This window comes from Gekko japonicus, unplaced genomic scaffold (assembly GCF_001447785.1).
Source record: "Gekko japonicus isolate JY-2015 unplaced genomic scaffold, Gekko_japonicus_V1.1 scaffold644, whole genome shotgun sequence".
Taxonomy (NCBI): domain Eukaryota; kingdom Metazoa; phylum Chordata; class Lepidosauria; order Squamata; family Gekkonidae; genus Gekko; species Gekko japonicus.
In genome coordinates, this window is record NW_015160853.1 from 304,067 (window position 1) to 324,881 (window position 20,815).

The 20,815-nt window shown below is 47.8% G+C and overlaps 1 protein-coding gene across 1 annotated transcript in view; it reads right to left on the reverse strand.

Annotated features, from left to right (window-relative positions):
* Positions 1-20,815, reverse strand: part of CCNI (cyclin I) — a 98,131-nt gene that overhangs the window by 62,023 nt on the left and 15,293 nt on the right. The gene's annotated exons all lie outside the window — the stretch shown is intronic.

Sequence of the window (20,815 nt, forward strand, 5' to 3'; positions counted from 1 at the left end):
GAGCATTCCCCCTGTCACACTGCAGGTCTCCACCTTGGTCTGCTCTTCCGGCTGATGCAAAAGGCCTTATTTCTTGCAGTGGCACAAAGCTGGCAGCGACGGGCCAAAAAAAGATTTGAGATTACTCGAGCCATTGCTCTTTAAATTTTTTAAGAGGGTTTTTTTAAGGCGTACGCCCCAAATGTGGATAAAGCAAACACATCTGCACACTCAGAAGCCAGTGTTCCGTTTTAGGCAATATGGCCACCGATAAGGAAATACGTGCACAAACCTGGTTTATGGTCATGTTTGCACGCAAAGCTTTTTTTGTAGAAAAAGTCCAGCAGGAACTCATTAGCATAACAGGCCACACCCAGCAGCAGAAACCATTAGCATATTAAGCCACACCCCTGACTGCACCACTCATTAGCATATTAAGCCGCATTCCCATGTTACCAGAAGTGTGGTCATCCAGCCACACCCACCTTTTGCTTCTTATTCTGTTTACCTTGTTTGTGGTCAAAACCCAGGGCCTTTTTTGTTGCAGGAACTCCTTTGCATGTTAGGCCACACACCCCTGATGTAGCCAATTCCAATGAGTTTCTGCTGTTGGGTGTGGCCTGTTATGCTCATGAGTTCCTGCTGGGCGTGGCCAACTTGGGAGCCAGCCGGAACTCCGTTCCTGTGCGTTCCTGCCCAAAAATAGCCCTGTTTGCACGTATGCCTGCATTCCCTACTCTTCTGGCACGGAACACTGCAGCTTAAAACCAACTGCAGTGATCTGTGACACAGGCAAGCTCACAAATTTAATCTCGGATCAGAGGAAGGGAGCTTTGACTTTTGAAATCTCGTTCCCTGAAAATGTTGTTGGCCTCTAATGTGTGACTGGACACCAATCCAGCTGCTCTACTGCAGACTGACAACGGCTCCCCTCGGAAACTAAACTAACTCAGGTCCGTTCTTTTCCTCTTCCAGCCAAGATTCTAAGCCTGGATCAGACCGGTTTACAGTGCGACCCCAAGCAAAGTTGTTATTGGTGGGGAAGTGCCATCAAACCGCGGCCGATTTAGGGCAACCTTGCTGGGTTTTTAAGGCAAGACAAGCCGAGGTGGTTCTGCCGTTGCCTACCTCTACACAGCGACCGGGACTTCCTCGGTAGTCTTCCATCCAAGTACTAAGCAGGGCCAACCCTGCTTAGATTTTGGAATCTGATCCCTAAACTGTTCTGGGCCCTAAACGCCAGCATCAGCAGAGTTACATCCTTGTAAGCAATACTCCCTCTAAGTTGAGGAGTCTTGTGAGCAAAAAAACTGTGAGCAAGTGATTTGGCTACTGTGTAAGTTTGCTCAATCCTAAAGGAAATCAACCCTGACCGTTCCCTGGAAGGCCAGATAATGAAACTGAAGCTCAAATACTTTGGCCACCAAATGAGAAGGGAGGACTCACTGGAGAAGACCCTGATGCTGGGAAAGATTGAAGGTCGAAGAAGAAGGGGACGGCAAAGGATGAGATGGTTAGACAGTGTCATCGAAGCAACGAACATGAAGTTGAGCAAACTTCAGAGGACGGCAGAGGACAGGAAGGCCTGGCGTGATCTGGTCCATGGGGTCGCGGAGAGTCGGACTCGACTGTGCGACTGAACAACAACAAAGTTTGCTCTAGAGCCATCCTTCCTGAGCTAAGACACAAATGTGTGAGCTGGAGGCTAGAAAAACTGAGCTAGCTCACACTAACTCAGCTTAGAGGGAACACTGCTTGTAAGTTGACTGAAGTCAGCACTTAACAACTACCCTTTCAGAATCCCAATTAATTTGAAGGGAGGTAAACTCTGGCCTGTAGCTACAGTTGGGGTTATTGAGGACTCTGCCCCCATCCTTAAAGCCCCCCCCCACTTCTTCCCAAAAGCATTTAAAGGGAACCTTTAAATGCTTTTGAGAAGAAGTGGGGGGTGGCACACGCCCCTCTCCCTCTCGTCCTGCAAGATTCAAAGGGCCATTCAGCTGATCGGCGGGGATTATGTGGCCCGCCAATCAGCTGGAGAGCCCTCTAAATCTTGCAGGAGGGGAGGGAGAGGGGCATGCGTTATCCCCCTTCATTATGGCAAATAATGGCAGCCCCACCAGTAATTTCTTTTGCCCCGCAAGCCACAAAATCCTGGCTACGGGCCTGGGTGAACTCCAAGTAACCCATGCAGTTGCCTTCGTACATCACAGATAACCAGAGCTAGTTTTTAACTGTAGTTCTTTGCGTGAGGTTTGTGCACAAAAAGGGCTTACATCCATTTTCCCTTAGCCGCGGTCAACTGTAACATCAAACATGGCCAGTGATTTCCAAAAGCTCCCGTCTCAAACCAAAAGCCACTACCTGGGGAACAAAAACAAAAGCAGAAAGCCCCACAACTCCACATCTTCCTCGCTGTTAAAGTAACACACACCTTCCACACACACCCAAACACATTCTTCATTCATTACACCCGAACCCAGGCCCGGAGCCAAAAATGTCGGTGGCGTTATAGTTCAGGGAAAGGGGAGTGCAGAGGAACAAACGTGCCCGCGCAAAACAGCAGAAAAATTAAAATGCAAGTAGTCGAGGGTGCTTAAGTGTCATTATCTAATTAAACATGCTACTTAATTTTATGATAAAATTACAAAGACAAGCCACCTTCTGCCCCGGGCGCTTATCAGTCATCTCGGTGTCTTTGCAACTCATTGATGCAAATGCAGAAAGCCGAGGGGACGATTTATTCTTGCTGAAAACCAGGTAAAATACGGCTTGATTTTTTTAAAAAAATCATTGTCCCTGCCAGTAAAAGAGCTGAAGGGAGAGAGGGAGGGTGTGTGCGCGCGCGCATGCACACACAATGAAAACTGAAAAGGTAGAGAAGGGATTGGCCTGCCTGTTGAGGTCAGGCCGGCTCCCACGTTTTTATCACTCCACAGAATGCATAAAACCGAATTGTTCTCGAGGCTTGTTCAGGGTAAACCAATGAATGCCGAATGCTCAACATTTGTCCAGGCCTGTCGAGCTGTCTTCCCTTAGTTCAGACTACATCACTGTGGGTGCGAAACTTTCCCCACGTGTACCCCAGAGAGCACTGCGATCAGGGGCCCAGAACCAACTGGCCCTCCTGGGTCTTAAGGAGGCCAGGCTGGCGGTAACCAGGGCCAGGGCTTTCTCGGTGGCGGCTCCTCTCTGGTGGAACAAGCTCCCAGAGGAGATCAGGGCCCTGCGGGAACTTTTGCAGTTCCGCGGGGCCTGTAGAACGGAGCTCTTCCACGAGGCTTTTGGAGCCAACACTACCTGACAGCTGAGGTTAAGAGAGCCCTCTTTCCTCTTGGAACTCCAACAACAGCCTGAGCCAGCCGCCGGAAGGAGAATTAAAGAAGATCGACGAACCGACTGCGAGACGAGAGAACTGAATAACAGCAGCCATTATGAAATTGATGCCACTAGCACTTTACTGTGTGGTTTAAAGGGTTTTAGAATTGTTTTAATCTAATTTATATTGGCCCCGGTCACACGGGCCAGATAACGCAGGGGGGAGGCGTAGCTGTTTGCTCCAGAGCAAAATAATGCGCGATAGCCCGATCACACAGTCCCCCGAGTCTCCGCGCTTAGGCTGTTAGCTGGCGATCACACAGCAATGCTGGAGCGTGGCAAAGAAGCTGCATGGCAAGCATTTCGCGTTTGTGTGCATGCACAGTTCCGCGGAGCTGTACTGCTTTCAGTTACATGTTTGCGCGCATGCGCTTACGAAAAACATCCGGTTTGCGATGGGACGTGGACAGGCGCCGGATGCCACAGGATACTAGCGTTCCCGCGATCAGACGCCCACCCGCGTTTCCTGGATACTAGTGCACTTTCCGCGGTACTTTTTTACTGTGCATCTTCGGCGGAACATCACGGGTTGGCCACGGGTGCGCTACGCTTCCCAGATGTTGCGGTGTGATCGCACCCCAAAAATCCGCCTGACATTCGTGTCTTTAGCGCGGCAAATCCTCCCTGTGACCGGGGCCATATTATATTTTACTGTAATTATGTGTTGATTTTGCGTAAGCCGCCCTGAGCCGGCCTTGGCTGGGATGGCGGGGTAAAAATTCAATAAATAAATAAAGAAAATAAAATAAAAAATAAAATAAATAACAGCCCAACAAGAGCTCTAAGACAAAGCAGGGGATACAAATGTCACCTTCCGTATGAGGTGGAAGCATGCAGGGAGACCTATCATGAAGGGTGCTGAGTCGGGTTGCCAACTCTGGACCGAGAAATTCCTGGAGATTTGGGGGCGGCGCCTGTGGAGGGGGGGAATTTGGGACTTCCCCTAGAATCTAGGGTATACCATAGAGTTTGCCCTCTGGAGCGGCCGTTTGCTCCAGGGAAACTGATCTCTGTAATTCCGGGAGAAGTCTAAGACCCACCTGGCAGCTGGCAACCCTAGTGCCAAGCCCAACGCCTCAGGTGTAGGGTATGCCAATAAGGGCTGGGGGGCGGCACAGATGGCAAATCTGAAGTACAGCCCTCCACACCTGGCCCAATTCATTTCAATTGGGCTTTTCAGCTGATCTAGCCCTCTGTGCAAATGACTGGGAGGCAGAAGGGTGGTGTTCAATGTTCCCTCTAAGGTGTTGGGTCTTGTGAGCAAAAATTCTATTTTGTGAGCTACTTGGCATTAAAGTTGTGAGCAGGGGATGTGGCTGCTGCATGAATTAGTTTGCTCTGGAGCCATCCTTCCTGAGCCAAGACAAAAATGTGTGAGGCAGAGGTTAAAAAACTGAACTAGCTCACACTAACTCAGCTTAGAGGGAACACTGGCGGTATTTGAAAGTTCCACCCCAGACTCCAAAATGTCTTCCACTGGGCTTGGAGCCGGGAGAAATCAGCTTCTGGACCACAGAACGATCCAGAGACCAGCTAACAGCTGTTGTCAAATCGCACGACAACGTCTGCAGTAACGACCTTTAAATTCTCCCTTGTTTTCCTGTGGAACAAGGTTTACTGCGGGATGAGGGTTTGCCCTTTATGACTCCGGTGGCAAAAACAGTAAAGACAATAAATAAATAAACCCAAAGACCAGCTGCTCATATTCCCCCACCCTCCCACAGGAGACCAAACCCTTGCGCGCAGAGACAAGGATGACGAGAAGAACACAACTTACAGCCTAGAGGCTGTTTCAGAAGCTAGACGTGTTAGTCTGCAGTAGAACAGCCCGATTAGAGTCCAGCAGACGCCAACAAAATTTTCGGGGTGCGAGCTTTTGAAAATCAGAGCTCCCTTTGTCAGATACAAAGGAAGCTTTGACTCTTTAAATCCTATACCTTTAAAAATCTAAGGGGCTACTGGACTCGAATGTAACTGGCCTAGAGGCGCTTTTCCCAGAATGCCCTTCGTAAGCCATTTCAGGTCTCCTGGAGGGGAGGGAAAGATGAGGGTTGCCAACCTCCAGGTGGTACCTGGGGATCCCCCCAGAATTACCGCTCCTCTCCAAGCTACAGAGATCCGCTCCCCTGGAGAAAATGGATGCTTTGGAGGGTGGACTCTATATGGCGTTATAACCCACTGAGGCTCCTGTCCTCTCTGGTCTCTATCCTCAAATCTCCAGGAGTTTCCCAACTTGGATCTGGCAACCCATCTTTGGTTATTGAGGGCAGATACAACAAAATTGCCCGGACTGAGAGATTTTGCCCTTGTAACAGTGGTGAGATAGAGTCAATGGCGCATGTCTTTCTTCGCTGTTCTTTCTACAATGAGATTCGTACTGCCCCCCTATCTCCCCGGTATTTGAGCTCTGTCCTGACACCTCCGACTCTGGGATCATTAACATACTCCTCTCTGATGTGAGTATAGAGATCACCCAGAAAGTTGCTAAATTCTGCTCCCAAGCGATTAAACTGCGTTGGAAGGGACCTTGCAGATCATCTAGTCCAACCCCCTGCACTCTGCAGGAGCAGAGTTTTATATATATATTTATCTATATATTTATCTATATATCTTTCCCAACTTAATGTGGAAGACAGTAGCTGACTGTATTCTATATTAGACTGTTATCTATATTAGAAATTCTGTGTTAGAAACTACTGTATTTGTATTAGCACTAGTTTTAATTTACTTTTATACACTTTTATACCTTAATTTTATATTTTATCAGGTTAGGGTTGTTTTCTTCTTCTTCTTCTTCTTCCTCCTTGTTTGTATTCCGGTCATGGACTGTAAATAAAGTAAAGGTAAAGATCTGGCAACCCTAACCCCCCATCCCCCACCAGTGGCCAAGAAGGACCCGCAACCCCAGGACCCCGACACACGTCTCCTTCCCACCTCATCTGAAATGTTAATCTTGGCGCCATTGCTGGGGGGGGGGAGGATTAAACTGGACATCTGCCAAATGCAAGAGGGGGGGGGAAGGGGATTCGTTTCAGTAACAGGAAAGTAAGGAGAGGCCATAAATATGCAAGCACTTAAGGGGGACACTTTCCAGTCAGGCCTCAGCAGCCCCAAACAGTCACCCTGGCGGCTTGCCAGGCAGCACAGAAACTGTAACTCATTTACACACACACATGCACAGATCTGAGTCCAACGAATGCATTTTTGTTTGTTCGCGTTACCTGGCTTTGAAAGTACAGCCTGCATCTTATAAGGCATGCATAAACCCGAGTGGCAGAGGAGTTCGTGTTCACCTACAGCTCACCCGTCTGTTTACGGCCTTACTTCAAGAATGCCAGGGGCGTGGAGGGGGATACAGGCCACCCTTTGTGCTCGGATCCTTGCAAAGTTACACGTTTTCCAGTTTAAAATCCAGGCCCTCCTCCCACCCTTCTGCTGAAACAGCTCCCGTTTCATATATCCGTAGGCAACATGAGGCAGCTTGAGCTGGGGGGGGGGGGGGGGGGGGAAACAAACCCTGCCTCTGTTGGATTTTTTTGTTTTGTCCACACTACGTTCTACTTTAATGGTGCTCCAATTGTCCTTTCACTGTGCACATCTATGACGCTTTACCCAAACTGGACACTTAAATTTCCCATTGAAATGTACAGTCGTCGTCATCCCCAAACAAGCACCCTTCTACCTGAGAAGAAAAACCACAACACAACCAGAAACATAGATCCAGGTGGGCGGCCATGTTGGTCTGAAGCAACAGAACAAAGTCAGAGTCCGGTGGCACCTTTACGACCAACAAAGTTTAATTCAAGGCGTGCGCTTTATTGTGCAAGTCGGACACCAGAATGGAATTACAGATCACAGTTGTACATACAGGGGGCAATGCCCCCTCTAAGCTGTGGAGTCTTGCGAGCAAAAATTCTATTTTGTCAGCTACTGGCATTATAGTTGTGAGCGAGCGATTTGGTTACTGCATAAATCAGTTTGCTCCGGAGCCCTCCTTCCTGAGCTGAGACATAAATGTGTGAGCCGGAGGCTAAAAAAATGTGAGCTAGCTCACACTACCCTCAGCTTAGAGGGAACACTGATAGGGGGTTAAGTTGTTATATAAGCATTCAAAACAGTGAAGATATTTTTTTAACAGATAAAAATATCTGTTGGTCATCTGTTGGTCATCCTGGGCCCTAAAGACGCCAAACTGGCTGCGACCAGGGCCAGGGCTTTTTCGGTGGCGGCTCCTACCTGGTGGAATGAGCTCCCGGAGGAGATCCGGGCCCTGCGGGACCTTATGCAGTTCCGCAGGGCCTGTAAGACGGAGCTCTTCCGCCAGGCCTTTGAGTAGGAGCCGCCGCCCCACTATTCCACCATCGTCATGGTTCCTTATAGGATTTACTGACAATGGCCCTGAGGAAGAACCTGGACAACGTAAAGAAGATCTAACACGCCGTCTCCATTGGGCATTAATATCATGGGAGCATCACCTGGAACTGCGCTGACTCCATCTTGGACGTATGAGATCAGTAACTGATTGAGCACCATTGTTTAAGTGCTGATGTTTTAATATGTTTCATGTTTTAACTATGGCACGGTTAATTACCCTGCCCTTGTTAGCCGCCCTGAGCCCACTGGGAAGGACGGGATACAAATGTGAAATAAATAAATAAATAAATAAATATAAAAAGAATGACAAGCTTGGTGCCTGGCTATTGTCCCCCCCCAGTTGAACCCGAACAGATGATAACCAGACACCAAGCTGGTCATTCTTTATATCTGTTAAAAAAAAAACATCTTCACTGTTTTGCATGCTAATTTGACAACTCACCCCCCCCTACATGTACAACTGTGATGTGTAATTCCATTCCAGTGTCTGACAAAGTGTGCTTTGCACACGAAAGCTCGCACCTTGAATTAAACTTTGTCGGTCTTAAAGGTGTCACTGGACTCTAAGAACCAGAATTAGTACAAGATTACGGAGCAGATGCATGTTGCCTTAGCTTTAAAACGGGTGCAGTGTTGATTAGCCACTGGGAACGTTAATGAGAATATGCAGGGTTATAAACAGGCACAGATATCAGTATATGTTAAGGGAGGGAAAGCTTAAGTGATTGAAAACAGGGGAAAACTCAGCAATAACACGGGCATACATTCCCTATTTTTTTAATCTTCCTTATTGATAGGCAGTGTGGTATACTGGTTAGAGTGTCAGGTCAGGATCTGGGAGAGCCAGGTTCGAATCCCCACTTGTGCCATGGAAACTCGCTGGGTGACCTTGGGCCAGTCACACACTCTCAGCCTAATCTACCTCACATGGTTGTTGTGAGGATAAAGGTTGTTGTGAGGAGAAAGGTGGGGTATACCCAAAGTAATAAAATAAAATTCATTAGTTCCCTAGGCTAAACATTTCAAGCACTGGTTTGTAAGGAATGGAAATAATTTTTTTAAAGACTGCATAATAATAACTTTATTTATCACAATACCTAGAAGGGCTGTCATAAGAATATTCTTCAGGTAGTCTTTAAGCAGCGGCTGGACAGACACTTGTCAGAGATGCTTTAGGCTGGTCCTGCTTTGGGCAGGGGGTTGGACTAGATGGTCTTTATGGCCCCTTCCAACTCTGTAATTCTATGATTCTAGGTACTGACTGAATAAAGGTAAACAACAAAATGTAAGCCCAATACCACCCAAATATTCCAGTGTACTATAAAAAACCCTATTTATGCTTTAAGATAACGAAAGCTATTATGGTGTGCCATCTCAGGTCATGGGGCGGGAAGCACTGATTTAGATTGGCACGGAAAAGACAGACTCTTGCCATCTGCTTGGGTAACTCATCTAACGGCCGTGCCCTAAAAGAACGCTGCTCAAGTATTTTGGCAGTACCTCACCGTCAATAAGCACCATTTACATCCTGTTGTTGCTGTCAGAGGTTCTCTTACTCCAGGTGATTTTGCTGGGGAGTAGAGATGATCTTGGTTGGATGACAGAAAGCTCCTGTGTACCAAGATGAATATCTGCACTGCTACTGCCGCGGCAGCTACCACAAGCGAAACTAAGAGCCAGCTTAAGATTTCCAAAGATATTTACACCCTTCCCATTGGGGGGGGGGGGAGAACAGTCCAAGTCCATGGAGCTCTGGAGTAGTTCGGAGTGTTGTACGCCACAGGAACGGTGTCACTGGTTGGCATGACAGGGCAAGGCCCGCAACCAGTTAAGAGACCTCTGTCCCGCCTGCTCTCACCAGGAAGTCACCAGGAAGTCAGAGGACTAATCACCTATTTCAGAGAGACACCAAGAGGCACTTCTGTGCTCCTTTTACCCTTGTTGAGATGTAAAGGAACATGAGTCATGTTCCCCTTTCTCCCCAAGGTGGGGTGTGTGGACAGGAACGCAATGAGGGGGCATGCTTTGTGTGCGATGGGGTGGGGCAGGTGCACAGGAGGACACCCTGCCCAGACCTCCGGACCACCTGGAGATGGTCTGTTTGTTTTTTTAAAAAGTGAAGCAGTCCTAAGCAGTGTTCCCTCTAAGCCAAGTTAGTGTGAGCTAGCTCACAGTTTTTTAGCCTCTGGCTCACACATTTTTGTCTTAGCTCAGGAAGGAGGGCTGCAGAGCAAAGTAATTTATGCAGTAGCCAAATCGCTGGCTCACAACTTTAATGCCAGTAGCTCACAAAGTAGAATTTCTGCTCACAAGACTCCACAGCTTAGAGGGAGCATTGGTCCTAAGTCTAGAGATTTACAGCAAATGCCGGTTTTCCTCTAAGATTCTGTGCACACGCTTCCTCAAATGAGAACATAAAAAGAGCCCTGCTGTATCAGACCAGTGGCCCATGTGGTCCAGTATCCTGTTTCACGCAGCAGCCAAACGGTTCCTCTGGAGGGCCAACGGCAGGGCACAGAGGCAGAGGCCTTCTCCTGATGTTGCCTCCTAGCCAATGCTCCCTCTAAGCTGTGGAGTCTTGTAGGCAAAAATTCTACTTTGTGAGCTACTGGCATTGAAGCTGTGAGCAAGCGATTTGGCTACTGGATAATTTAGTTTGCTCCGGAGCCATCCTTCCTGAGCTAAGACAAAAATGTGTGAGCCAGAGGCTAAAAAACTGTGAGCTAGCTCACACTAACTCAGCTTAGAGGGGACACTGCTCCTAGCAGTAGCTTTCAGAGGTCTACTGCCTCTGTCTGTGGAGGTGTCCTTTACCCCTTTGTGGCTAGCGGCCATTGATGGACCTGTGCTCCATGAATCTGTCTTAACGCCTTTTTAAAGCCACCCAATACAGAGGGCCACTGACACCAAAACTAGCTGGTGGAGGTTAATGCCAGACGATAAACTAGTCTGAAAATTCACTCCGAGGCCAAGAACAAATATTACACTTTCGCTGTCGGTTTAAGCACACAAGGTCTTTATTTCAATACACATAAATGCTGACATAGACCTTATGGAAAGAAAATCAGAAAAGTGTCATGTCACAGTGACGGCTGCCGGGTTTTCTGTGCAGGTAGGAAAGGCTTATATATTTAAGGAATACATAGGACAGGTGAACCTCTCTGTGCACTCCATGCCAAACTGTACCGCCTTGTGGGATCCTCGGCATTGAGGACTGGGTCCAGCCAATGTCAGGGATGAAGGAAATGGGTTGTCCCTCCTGGTCTAACCAATGAGCATCAATCTAGATCCTAACTACAAGGACTCATCTTGCTTTCTTTCGTTTGGTCACACTAGAGCATGTCGGAATAATATCCATCCTTTTGTTGTTGTTGTTCAGTCGCACAGTCGTGTCCGACTCTTCGCAACCCCATGGACCAGCTCCCGCCAGGCCCGTCTTCTGCCGTCCTCTGAAGTTGGCTCAACTTCATGTTCGTTGCATCGATGACACTGTCCAACCATCTCATCCTTTGACCTTCAATCTTTCCCAGCATCAGGGTCTTCTCCAGTGAGTGCTCCCTTCTCATTTGGTGGCCAAAGTATTTGAGCTTCAGTTTCATTATCTGGCCTTCCAGGGAACAGTCAGGGTTGATTTCTTTTAGGATTGACTGATTTGATCTTCTTGCAGTCCAAGGGACTCTCAAGAGTCTTCTCCAGCACCATAGTTCAAAAGAATCTATTCTTCGGCGCTCGGCCTTCCTTATAGTCCAACTCTCGCAGCCATACATGACTACTGGGAATACCATTGCTTTGACCATGTGGACTTTTGTTGGCAGGGTGATGTCTCTGCTTTTTATCATGCTGTTTAGGTTCACCATCGCTTTCCTCCCAAGGAGCAGGCGTCTTTTAATTTCATGGCTGCTGTCACAGTCTGCGGTGATCTGGGATCCCAGGAACGTGAAGTCTGTCACTACTTCCACGATTTCCCCTTCTGTTTGCCAAGGAGTGATGGGGCCGGATGCCATGATCTTAGTTTTTTTGATGTTGAGCTTCAAGCCCACTTTTGCGCTCTCCTCTTTTACCCTGAGCAAGAGGCTCTTTAGGTTCTCTTCACTTTCTGCCATTTAGCCTTTTGATACTGTCCATGGGGTTTTCTCAGCAAAGATACTGGAGTGGGTTGCCATTACCTTCTCCAGGGGATCACACTTGGTCTGAGTTCTCTGCTGTGGCCTGTCCGTCTTGGGTGGCCCTTCATGGCATAGCCCACAGCTTTGTCAGACAATAAAAGGATGCACAACGATAGGACATTTGCAAAATGCCCTGCATACACCTTTAAAGCGACTGAGCTTCAAAAAAAAAAAATCCAACCCTTTTATGAAAACTGAATTAGAACCTCCATCTTGTATACCTCCACAGGCTTGATTGTGTGGGTAGATAACAAAGGATGGCTGACCCTGCTTCCCAGGGGGCTGCAAAGAGGATGCTGGACGGGCATATGGACCTCTGGTTCGGATTAGCAAGGCAGGGTTCATGATCTCGTACAAGCAGGGATTGGCCCTTACCCGGGTGGTGTGACAGCAGGGACCGATCTTCCGCTTTCATCCACCCAGGCCACAGCAAACTGGGTAAGCCTGTATGGTGAGCACCATAAGAATACATGGACTTCACTGGCAGACAGGACAGGCAGCAAGGACCAATCCTGACAACTTCCTTGAAGTCAAGGGCAAGGCCAGCTAGGGCTGACAGACAAGAGGAAGCTGACAAAAGTGCAGCACCTGAGATTTCTGGGCCACAGGGGTTTTCTGGAGGACAGCGATGGCATGCATCCTGCAGTCAAGTGCGTTCTGAGCTTTTCTTTTCTTTTTTTAAACTGCAGACAGTCTGACTGTAGTTTACAACTGCTCCAGGGTAGATTTTACTACAGGACACATGAAGGGGGGGGGAAGAAAAACCAAAACCGGGCAACTCCCGCAATAAAAGGCAGTGCAAGCTGATATCACCGGAGGCCACGATTAAGACACCAGGCAGGCTTGATTCTGAAACATGCCAAGCGGGAACATTGGCAGGGAAACTGCTGGAGGAAGGGAGGGTGTTTGACCTATTCCCCACCACCACCACCAAATTTCCCTCCCTTTGCAACTCTTTCTAAACAACCACTTTTTCCAACCTTGACCAGGAAAGCCCACTCAGTGCCAGACTGGGGAAGGCAGCTACGGGGGAAAGGATTGTAAAATGCGCACACGGCAACCTGGACACGTGCAAACTTTGAGGCAGTTAAATAAACTGCTTGTGTCTCAGTCTTTGATCTCCCCCCCCCCACCCTCTGCAGAGTTTGCAAAGTCCAAAGGAGGATCAAATACAGGATTCAGCCGCCTGGGAAAGAAAAGATCTTTGGCCCGGAGAGGGATTCTCCACTAACGATGGATTCCAGCAGGGGAAAGAGAATTGTCCCCCCCTGTCCCTGTTTAGGCTGTATTCAGACATCGTAACAAGCTCCATTTAGTGGCCAATTAAATTCAAACAGGGCAGAAACACGGTTTGGCTGCAGTCACACACACTAAATAATCCACTTTCAATCCACATGCTCCAGCGTTGGATCAGGCCAAGGGCCCATCCAGTCCAACACTCTGTCACACAGTGGCCAAGAACTGGATTTTGCCAGTTCACACAGTAAAATCCACCTGGAAAGCGCACTGGAATTGGATGGAGAGGGGATTACTTAGTGTGTGTGACCACAGCCTTTGTTGCATTCCCTACTCCTTTACAGGGCTATTTTTGGGCAGGAACGCACAGGAACGGAGTTCCGGCTGGCTCCCAAGTTGGCCACGCCCAGCAGGAACTCATTAGCATAATAGGCCACACCCAACAGCAGGAACTCATTAGGATTGGCTACATTAGGGGGGGGGGTGGCATAACATGCAAAGGAGTTCCTGCTACAAAAAAGCCCTGGGTCTTGACCACAAACAAGGTAAACAGAATAAGAATCAAAAGGTGGGTGTGGCTGGATAACCACACTTCTGGTAACATGGGGGTGCAGCCTAATGTGCTAATGAGCTGTGCTGTCGGGGGTGTGGCCCAATATGCTAATGAGTTCCTGCTGTTGGGTGTGGCCTATTATGCTAATGAGTTCCTGCTGGGCTTTTTCTACAAAAAGGGCCCTGCTCCTTTACCTGCAGAGGACAGGATGTTGGATTTACTGTCAGGGTTCCGTCTCCTTGGGAGTTAGCACGGCATTAAGCTCAAATTTTTTGTGTGCTGCACTGGTTACCAGTTGAGTACTGGATCCGGTGCAAGGTTTTGGTGCTTGCCTTTAAGGCCCTTAGTGGTCTGGGACCCACGTATCTTCCAGACCACCTCTTCTGGCACACACACACCCGAAGAGCACTACGCTCCGCTGAAAAGAACTTACTTTTGGATCCCAGCCTGAGAGACATCCAGCTGTCCCCGACCAGGGTCAGGGCTTTTAGTGACCCTGCCCCAACCTGGTGGGACTCTCTGCCGAGTAACTTGATGCAGTTCCGAAGGGCCTCTAAGGCAGAGATGTTCCGCCAGGCGTTGGGTTGAGGACAGCGATGGCGTCCATCCAGTTGGCACTCTTGCCCCTTCCCCCCCTGCAAAGTGGTAGTTCAACTGGAAGTCTGACTGCCATCTGATTACACTGATGCTGAAATTCTATTGTGATTTTAATGTTTAACTAAGATGATATAATTGTTTTATCTATTGTTGTACACCGCCCTGAGCCCGGCTTACGGGGAACTGGGTGGTACAGAAATTGAATGAAAGAAAGAAAGAAAGAAAGAAAGAAAGAAAGAAAGAAAGAAAGAAAGAAAGAAAGAAAGAAAGAAAGAAAGAAAGAAAGAAAGAAAGAAAGAAAATATTGGATTTATACCCCACCCTTCACTACCCAAGGGAGTCTCAGAGTGGCTTACAAACTCCTTTCCCTTCCCCTACCCACAACAGACAACCCTGTGAGGTAGATGGGGCTGAGAGAGCTCTTGACAGAAACTGCTCTTTTTCAAGTACAGCTCTTGTCAGAACTATGGCTTGCCCAAGGTCATCCAGCAGCTGCATGTGGAGGAGTGGGGAATCAAACCCGGTTCTCCCAGATTAGAGTCCGCGCACTTAACCACTACACCAAACTGGCTCTCCAAATTCACAAACAAATTCACCGTGATGTCTGAATGGAGGCACCTTGGTGAACCGGAATTTGTTCACCCTAGACAAACCAGGATTATAATGTGAGATTAAACTTTAGTTTCAAATCCCACTTAATGGGGAGTAAGCGATTCATCAGAGTGCTTGTGTTTGGGTGTCACACTAAACCCTGGTCAAGCCAGGAAGTTTTCCATGGATAAACGGAGAAGACCAAGGGATGCATATGAAACTACCCAACCAGGGTTTAAATGGTCATGTAACATCTGAATGTACCCAGCGTGCTGAGTGGAGCAAACAAGAGACCCCGGATAGATCCTCTCAAGCTCTTTCTACAACACAGTTCTTAGGATTCGTTCGATTGTCCCTCTGAAGGAGGACAATCCATGCTGTCTACAACACAGGTATGTTTCAGAATTTTGTGTCTGTGTGTGTATAAAATGTCTCGAGTTGCAGCTGACTTATGGCAACCCCACCAATACTCCCTCTAAGCTGTAGAGTCTTGCGAGCAAAAATTCTGCTTTATGAGCTGCTGGCATTCAAGTTGTGAGCATCAATTAGTCTGCCCTGGAGCCCTCCTTCCTGACCTAAGGCAAGAATGTGTGAGCCGGAGGCTAAAAAACTGTGAGCTAGCTCACGCTAACTCAGCTTAGAGGGAACACTGAACCCCATAGGTTTGTCAAAGCAAGAGACATTCAGAGGTGGTTTGCCGCTGCATCCTCTGCAGGGGTCATTTCCTGCAGGAGCGCACAGGAGCAGAGCTCCGGCAGTAAAGAGCCCAGGGGGCAGGCACATGCAACAAGCCCCGCCCCCTGCTCCCAGCAGCCCCGGGCCACGAGGAGCAAGAAGCAGCCAGGGAAGTTGCAGTGGGTCTTGCCTTCTGACACACTTCCGGCGATGTCAGGGGGTGTGGCATATGCAAATAAGTTATGCTAATGAGTTATGCTAATGAGCTCCTGCACCTCTTTTTCTACGAAATGACCCCTGATCCTCTGCATAGTGGCCCTGGAACTCCTTGGTGCTCCCCCACCCCAAAACTAACCCTGCTTAGCCCCCAAGATCTGACAATATCAGGCTAGCCTGGGCCATTCAAGTCAGGCTGTTCCAGAAGTACCAAGGGAAATTTTTATAACATTTGTTGCCAGGCCTTTCAACGGGAAAAGTTTGCCAAGGCTGTTAACGACCAAATTAAAACAATATTCACTATAAAAAAAGGAGCCACTTAAAATGAACCAAAATCACAGCACCCGACGGTCAAATAACCGGCGCGAGCCAGAAACTAACAGAGGAGAAGATGTGGTCACATTTTAAATTGCGCTCTAAAAGTAAGCGGGACAAAGGTTGTTATTCAGGATTCACAAAAAGCACCCCTAGGAAAGGGTCTGGGTAGCCACGTTGCTCTGCGGCCGAAGAGCAAGATTCAATCCCAGTAGAGCCTTAAATGCCAACCAGTTAAGAGAGGGCGATCTCTGCTTTGCTAGCGTGACTCCCAGAGGCAGACTCAGCATCCCACCAAACGTAAAGTGTTGGGAAAGACACCTGTGTGCTATAAACAGCGACCAGGTATCGCTTACTGGGCAGGACATGCCCACTGCAAAGCTTGCAGCGCTTTCATTTTGTCTTTACTAGGCTGGGTTGGTTTCCAAGGGGAGGGAAAACAAACAGGAACACAGCTAGTGGAAACCATTACCTTAAAAAATGCTAGCTTGAACACAGCCATTATAACTTTCAGTACCCATATTAAAAAACGAGGCAGTTGGGGAACTGCCTCCTCCGGGAGCTACAACCAGCAGCATCAGCACAGGCCTTCTGGCCAAATTTGGTTCACACGTCTGTTCTAGAGGGCCTCTGAATGTAACCGTTTCCTACCTTGCGGTTGGAATGCTGTTCAGATTATTGTTTTAGCTACTTGCATTTGATTTGTGATGCCCAACGGGACACTGTTCTGTGTTTCACATGAAAGCTATTTTCCTTCCTTCTTTTAAATTTTATGTTGAGAAGGGAAGCAGGGTCTGACACAGGGGTATCAAACATGTGGCCCAGCAGTGGAACTGGCTGTCTTCTGCTTCTTCTTCCAGTTCTGCTGCTGCTGCGTCATCGTAGCTTTGCAGCTTGCAAAAGCATAGACTTTTTGATGCAATAATTCAGAGCAAGAGGTGTCCGTTATCAGACACTGTTAAATAAAATATTGCAAGAGTGCTAATGTTTTAGGCATGTTTTAGTTTAAGGGGAAAAAACCCTTTGTGTTTGTGTCCTTTATAAAGTTTATATTACCGCTACCTGTCATTACATTTTATGACACCCATGGCCCGGCCCAACAAGGTCTCATTTATGTCCGATCCGGCCCTCATAACAAATGAGTTCGACACCCCTGCTCTAAGACATTTCTGTCCCGACCTGGATGGCCAGGCTAGCATGATCTCATCAGATCTTGGAAGCTAAGAGGGGTCGACACAGGTTAGTAGTTGGATGGGAGATGGGCCAAGGAAATCCAGGGTCGCTAGGCAGAGGCAGGCAATGGCAAACCACCTCTGAATTCTATGGGGTTGCCGTAAATTGGCTGCAACGATGGCTATTTCCACCACCACAAAGGAATTTCACATGGCCATAAAGAGCCACATCTTTTTAAAAATGTTGAAAACAGGAATGAAATGTTATGTTCGGAATTACCAAAGGGTCATTGGGAATCTGAGTATTCCCAGTAGTCATGTATGGCTGCGAGAGTTGGGACTATAAGGAAGGCCGAGCACCAAAGAATAGATTCTTTCGAACTATGATGCTGGAGAAGACTCTTGGACTGCAAGAAGAACAAATCAGTCAATCCTAAAAGAAATCAACCCTGACTGTTCCCTGGAAGGCCAGATAATGAAACTGAAGCTCAAATACTTTGGCCGCCAAATGAGAAGGGAGCACTCACTGGAGAAGACCCTGATGCTGGGAAAGATCGAAGGTCAAAGAAGACTGGGACGGCAAAGGATGAGATGGTTAGACAGTGCTATAGATGCAACAAACATGAAGCTGAGCCAACTTCAGAGGACGGCGGAAGACCGGAAGGCCTGGCGTGATCTGGTCCATGGGGTCGCGAAGAGTCGGACTCGACTGTGCGACTGAACAACAAACAACAACATTGGGCACATATATATTGGGCACATATATATTGAACATTTCAGCGGATTACGAGATTTTTTGGTGAGAATTATGTACTGCTGGCATCAGACACCGTGGCTCAGTGGAAGTGTGTCTGATTGGTATGCAGAAGGTCCCAGGTTCAATCCCCAGCATCTCCAGATAAAAGATCAGGTGGGAGGTGATGGGAAAGACCTCTGCCTGAGTCCCTGGAGAGCTGCTGCCAGTCTGAGTAGACAATACTGACCCTGATGGACCAATAGTCTGATTCAATACAAGGCAGCTTTATGTGTTCAGATTATCTTATATATACCCTGGGTGCTAGGATTTGAGCTGTGGGGCTGGAGAAGGCTCCTGTGCATTCCTTGGACAGCAAAGGTGACAAACAAGCAAGTATTGGAGAGCATAAAACCAGACGTGTCATTGGAAGGAAAAACCATAAAACTGTGACTGACTTATTTCAGACATGTCATACGGAAGAATTCACTAGAAAAAGCAATTATGTTTGGATTGGTTAGAGGCAAAAGGAAACCAGGCTGCTAAAGAACACAGTGGCTAGACAACACAAGAGTCAGCACCAGCATGAGCATGGAACGACTCAAAGAAACAGTACAAGATTGGAAAACGTGCAAAGAACTGGCCCATAGAATCTCCAGGAGTTGGACATGACCGAATGGCTAACAACAACAACAGCTAGGATTTATGCTGGAAATGTCCTCTTAAATCAGATTTCCCCCCTATACTTTAGAACGAATAGGCCATGATTTACCATTTGTTCCTTTGATTGCTTTATTATTACATTATGTTATAGACTGTGTACCTGCCTCAGACAGACAGTTTATAGACAGTATGTTAACTTCTATAAGACAATGCCTCACATTCTGTTGGAAATCCCCAATATTAATGATCGGATTATAAAAGTATGGGAAACTGATCTCTTGTCTAAAGTGATATGTCCAAATGGAAGTACAACTCAAGAAGGGCTGATAAATTTATAGGAAGACGGGCTTCGTTTATAATGTCATGGAATGATAAGGGTAACAACGTTTTTCCTCCTTTTGTGCTTCTGGGAACTTTGTAATAAATGTTCCTTTTGTGTTTTTCCCCTTTTCTTATCAACAATAGTTTTTAAAACAATGCTTTTACAGGCTAGGTTCCAGGTGCCAAGTTGGCCATTCCACGTTAGGGTTTCTACAGCTCTGCGCATTGGGTGTTGGCAGGGGTCATTTCATAGAAAAAGAGCTAGGGGAACTCATTAGCATAACTCATTAGCATATGCCACACCCCCTGACATCACCGGAAGTGTGTCATAAGGCCACACACCCCGCCCCCAACAGTCCCGGCCGCCGCCACCGGACTTGCAGCTCCACTGCCGAGCCCCATGAGGGGCCTGGCAGTGGACCTGCAAGGCCGGCGGGAGGGCAAGGAAGCCCGGCGAAGGCCCTCCCTGGCCCCAGGCAGGCAGGGGTGGGGAGAGGTGGGGAGGAAGCAACTTACCCCCCCCCCTCTTCTCCTGCCTCCTCCTGGCTGAATGAGGGCCGGAAGCGGGGCGGCCGGAATCAGGGGGCGGGGCTTCGTCATGTGCCCCGCCCCCCCATACCTCACCTGGGGGAACTGCATTCCCCCGCGTTCCCCCCCGAAATGACCTCTGGGTGTTGGGAAGTTTGAAGCCTAATAGAATGTCCTTGGAAATATGAATACATGTAGCTGCCTTATACTGAACCAGTCCATCGGTCCATCAAAGTTAATACTGGACCGGCAGCAGCTCTCTGGAGTCTCAGGCAGAGGTCTTTCACATCACTTACTGCCTGGTCCATTTAGCTGGAGATGCCAGGGACTGAACTCACCAGCATGACTCTCTTTGGAAAACAATGGTCCTCCCCAACATTCAGTATTTATTTTGTATAATAAAAAGCACATGGACTGGTTCTGCTCTTGCGTGGGTGAAACTTCACCAGGGGAATTCTCTGGGGGTTGACGGAATTGTATACGTTAAAAAAGTGCCACCCAAGTTCTGCCAAAACGGCCTCCGCTCTAAGCCAATCCCAGAGAACGTAGGCTTCAAATGCAGTTCTCAAATAATCTAAATAAGGTGGGACAAATTTCTCAGGCACCGGATGCTCCCTGGGCATGATGTCACCACCCATGAAGCTGTTCTTGATATTTTATGAGTGTTTTCCAGTGATGTTCTGACACTTCGTTATCAGCCTTGTCACTCATTAAATAAAGCCAATAAATAAGCCAATAAATAAGCAAGGTCAGAGGATGTAGTGATGGCCACAGAAATAAACAGTTTTAAAAGGGGATTAGATAGATTCATGGAGGAAAAGTCTATGAATGGCTACTAGCTATGGTGACTGAGGGGAACCTCCACATTCAGAGGCACTAAGCTTCTGAATCTCAGAGCCAGGAGGCAACATCAAGGGAAGGCCTCGACTTCTATATCCCATTGTCGGCTGTCCAGAGGAATTGGATGGCCACTGTGTAAACAGGATGCTGGACTAGGTAGACCACTGGTCTGATCCAGCAGGCTCTTCTTATGTTCTCATTTCATTTTGTGTGATTTTATTTTATGGCTTTCCTCATCACAGGCACTAGCCAATCATTATCCACATGGTACTTGAGATAGAACATCCAAACAATATATCTTTCATATGAATTATCATCAAGTCAATTATTCTTCTGGTAGTCAGACCTGGTTGTCTCCCACTGGGACACACAAAATCTGCCCCACATACCTTTTCTTCCTCACAGGAAGCCATCTTTTAGTTGCCCATGAAACTGGTGGCTCTCACTTACCACAACAATCAAAGTACTAGGTTGAAGG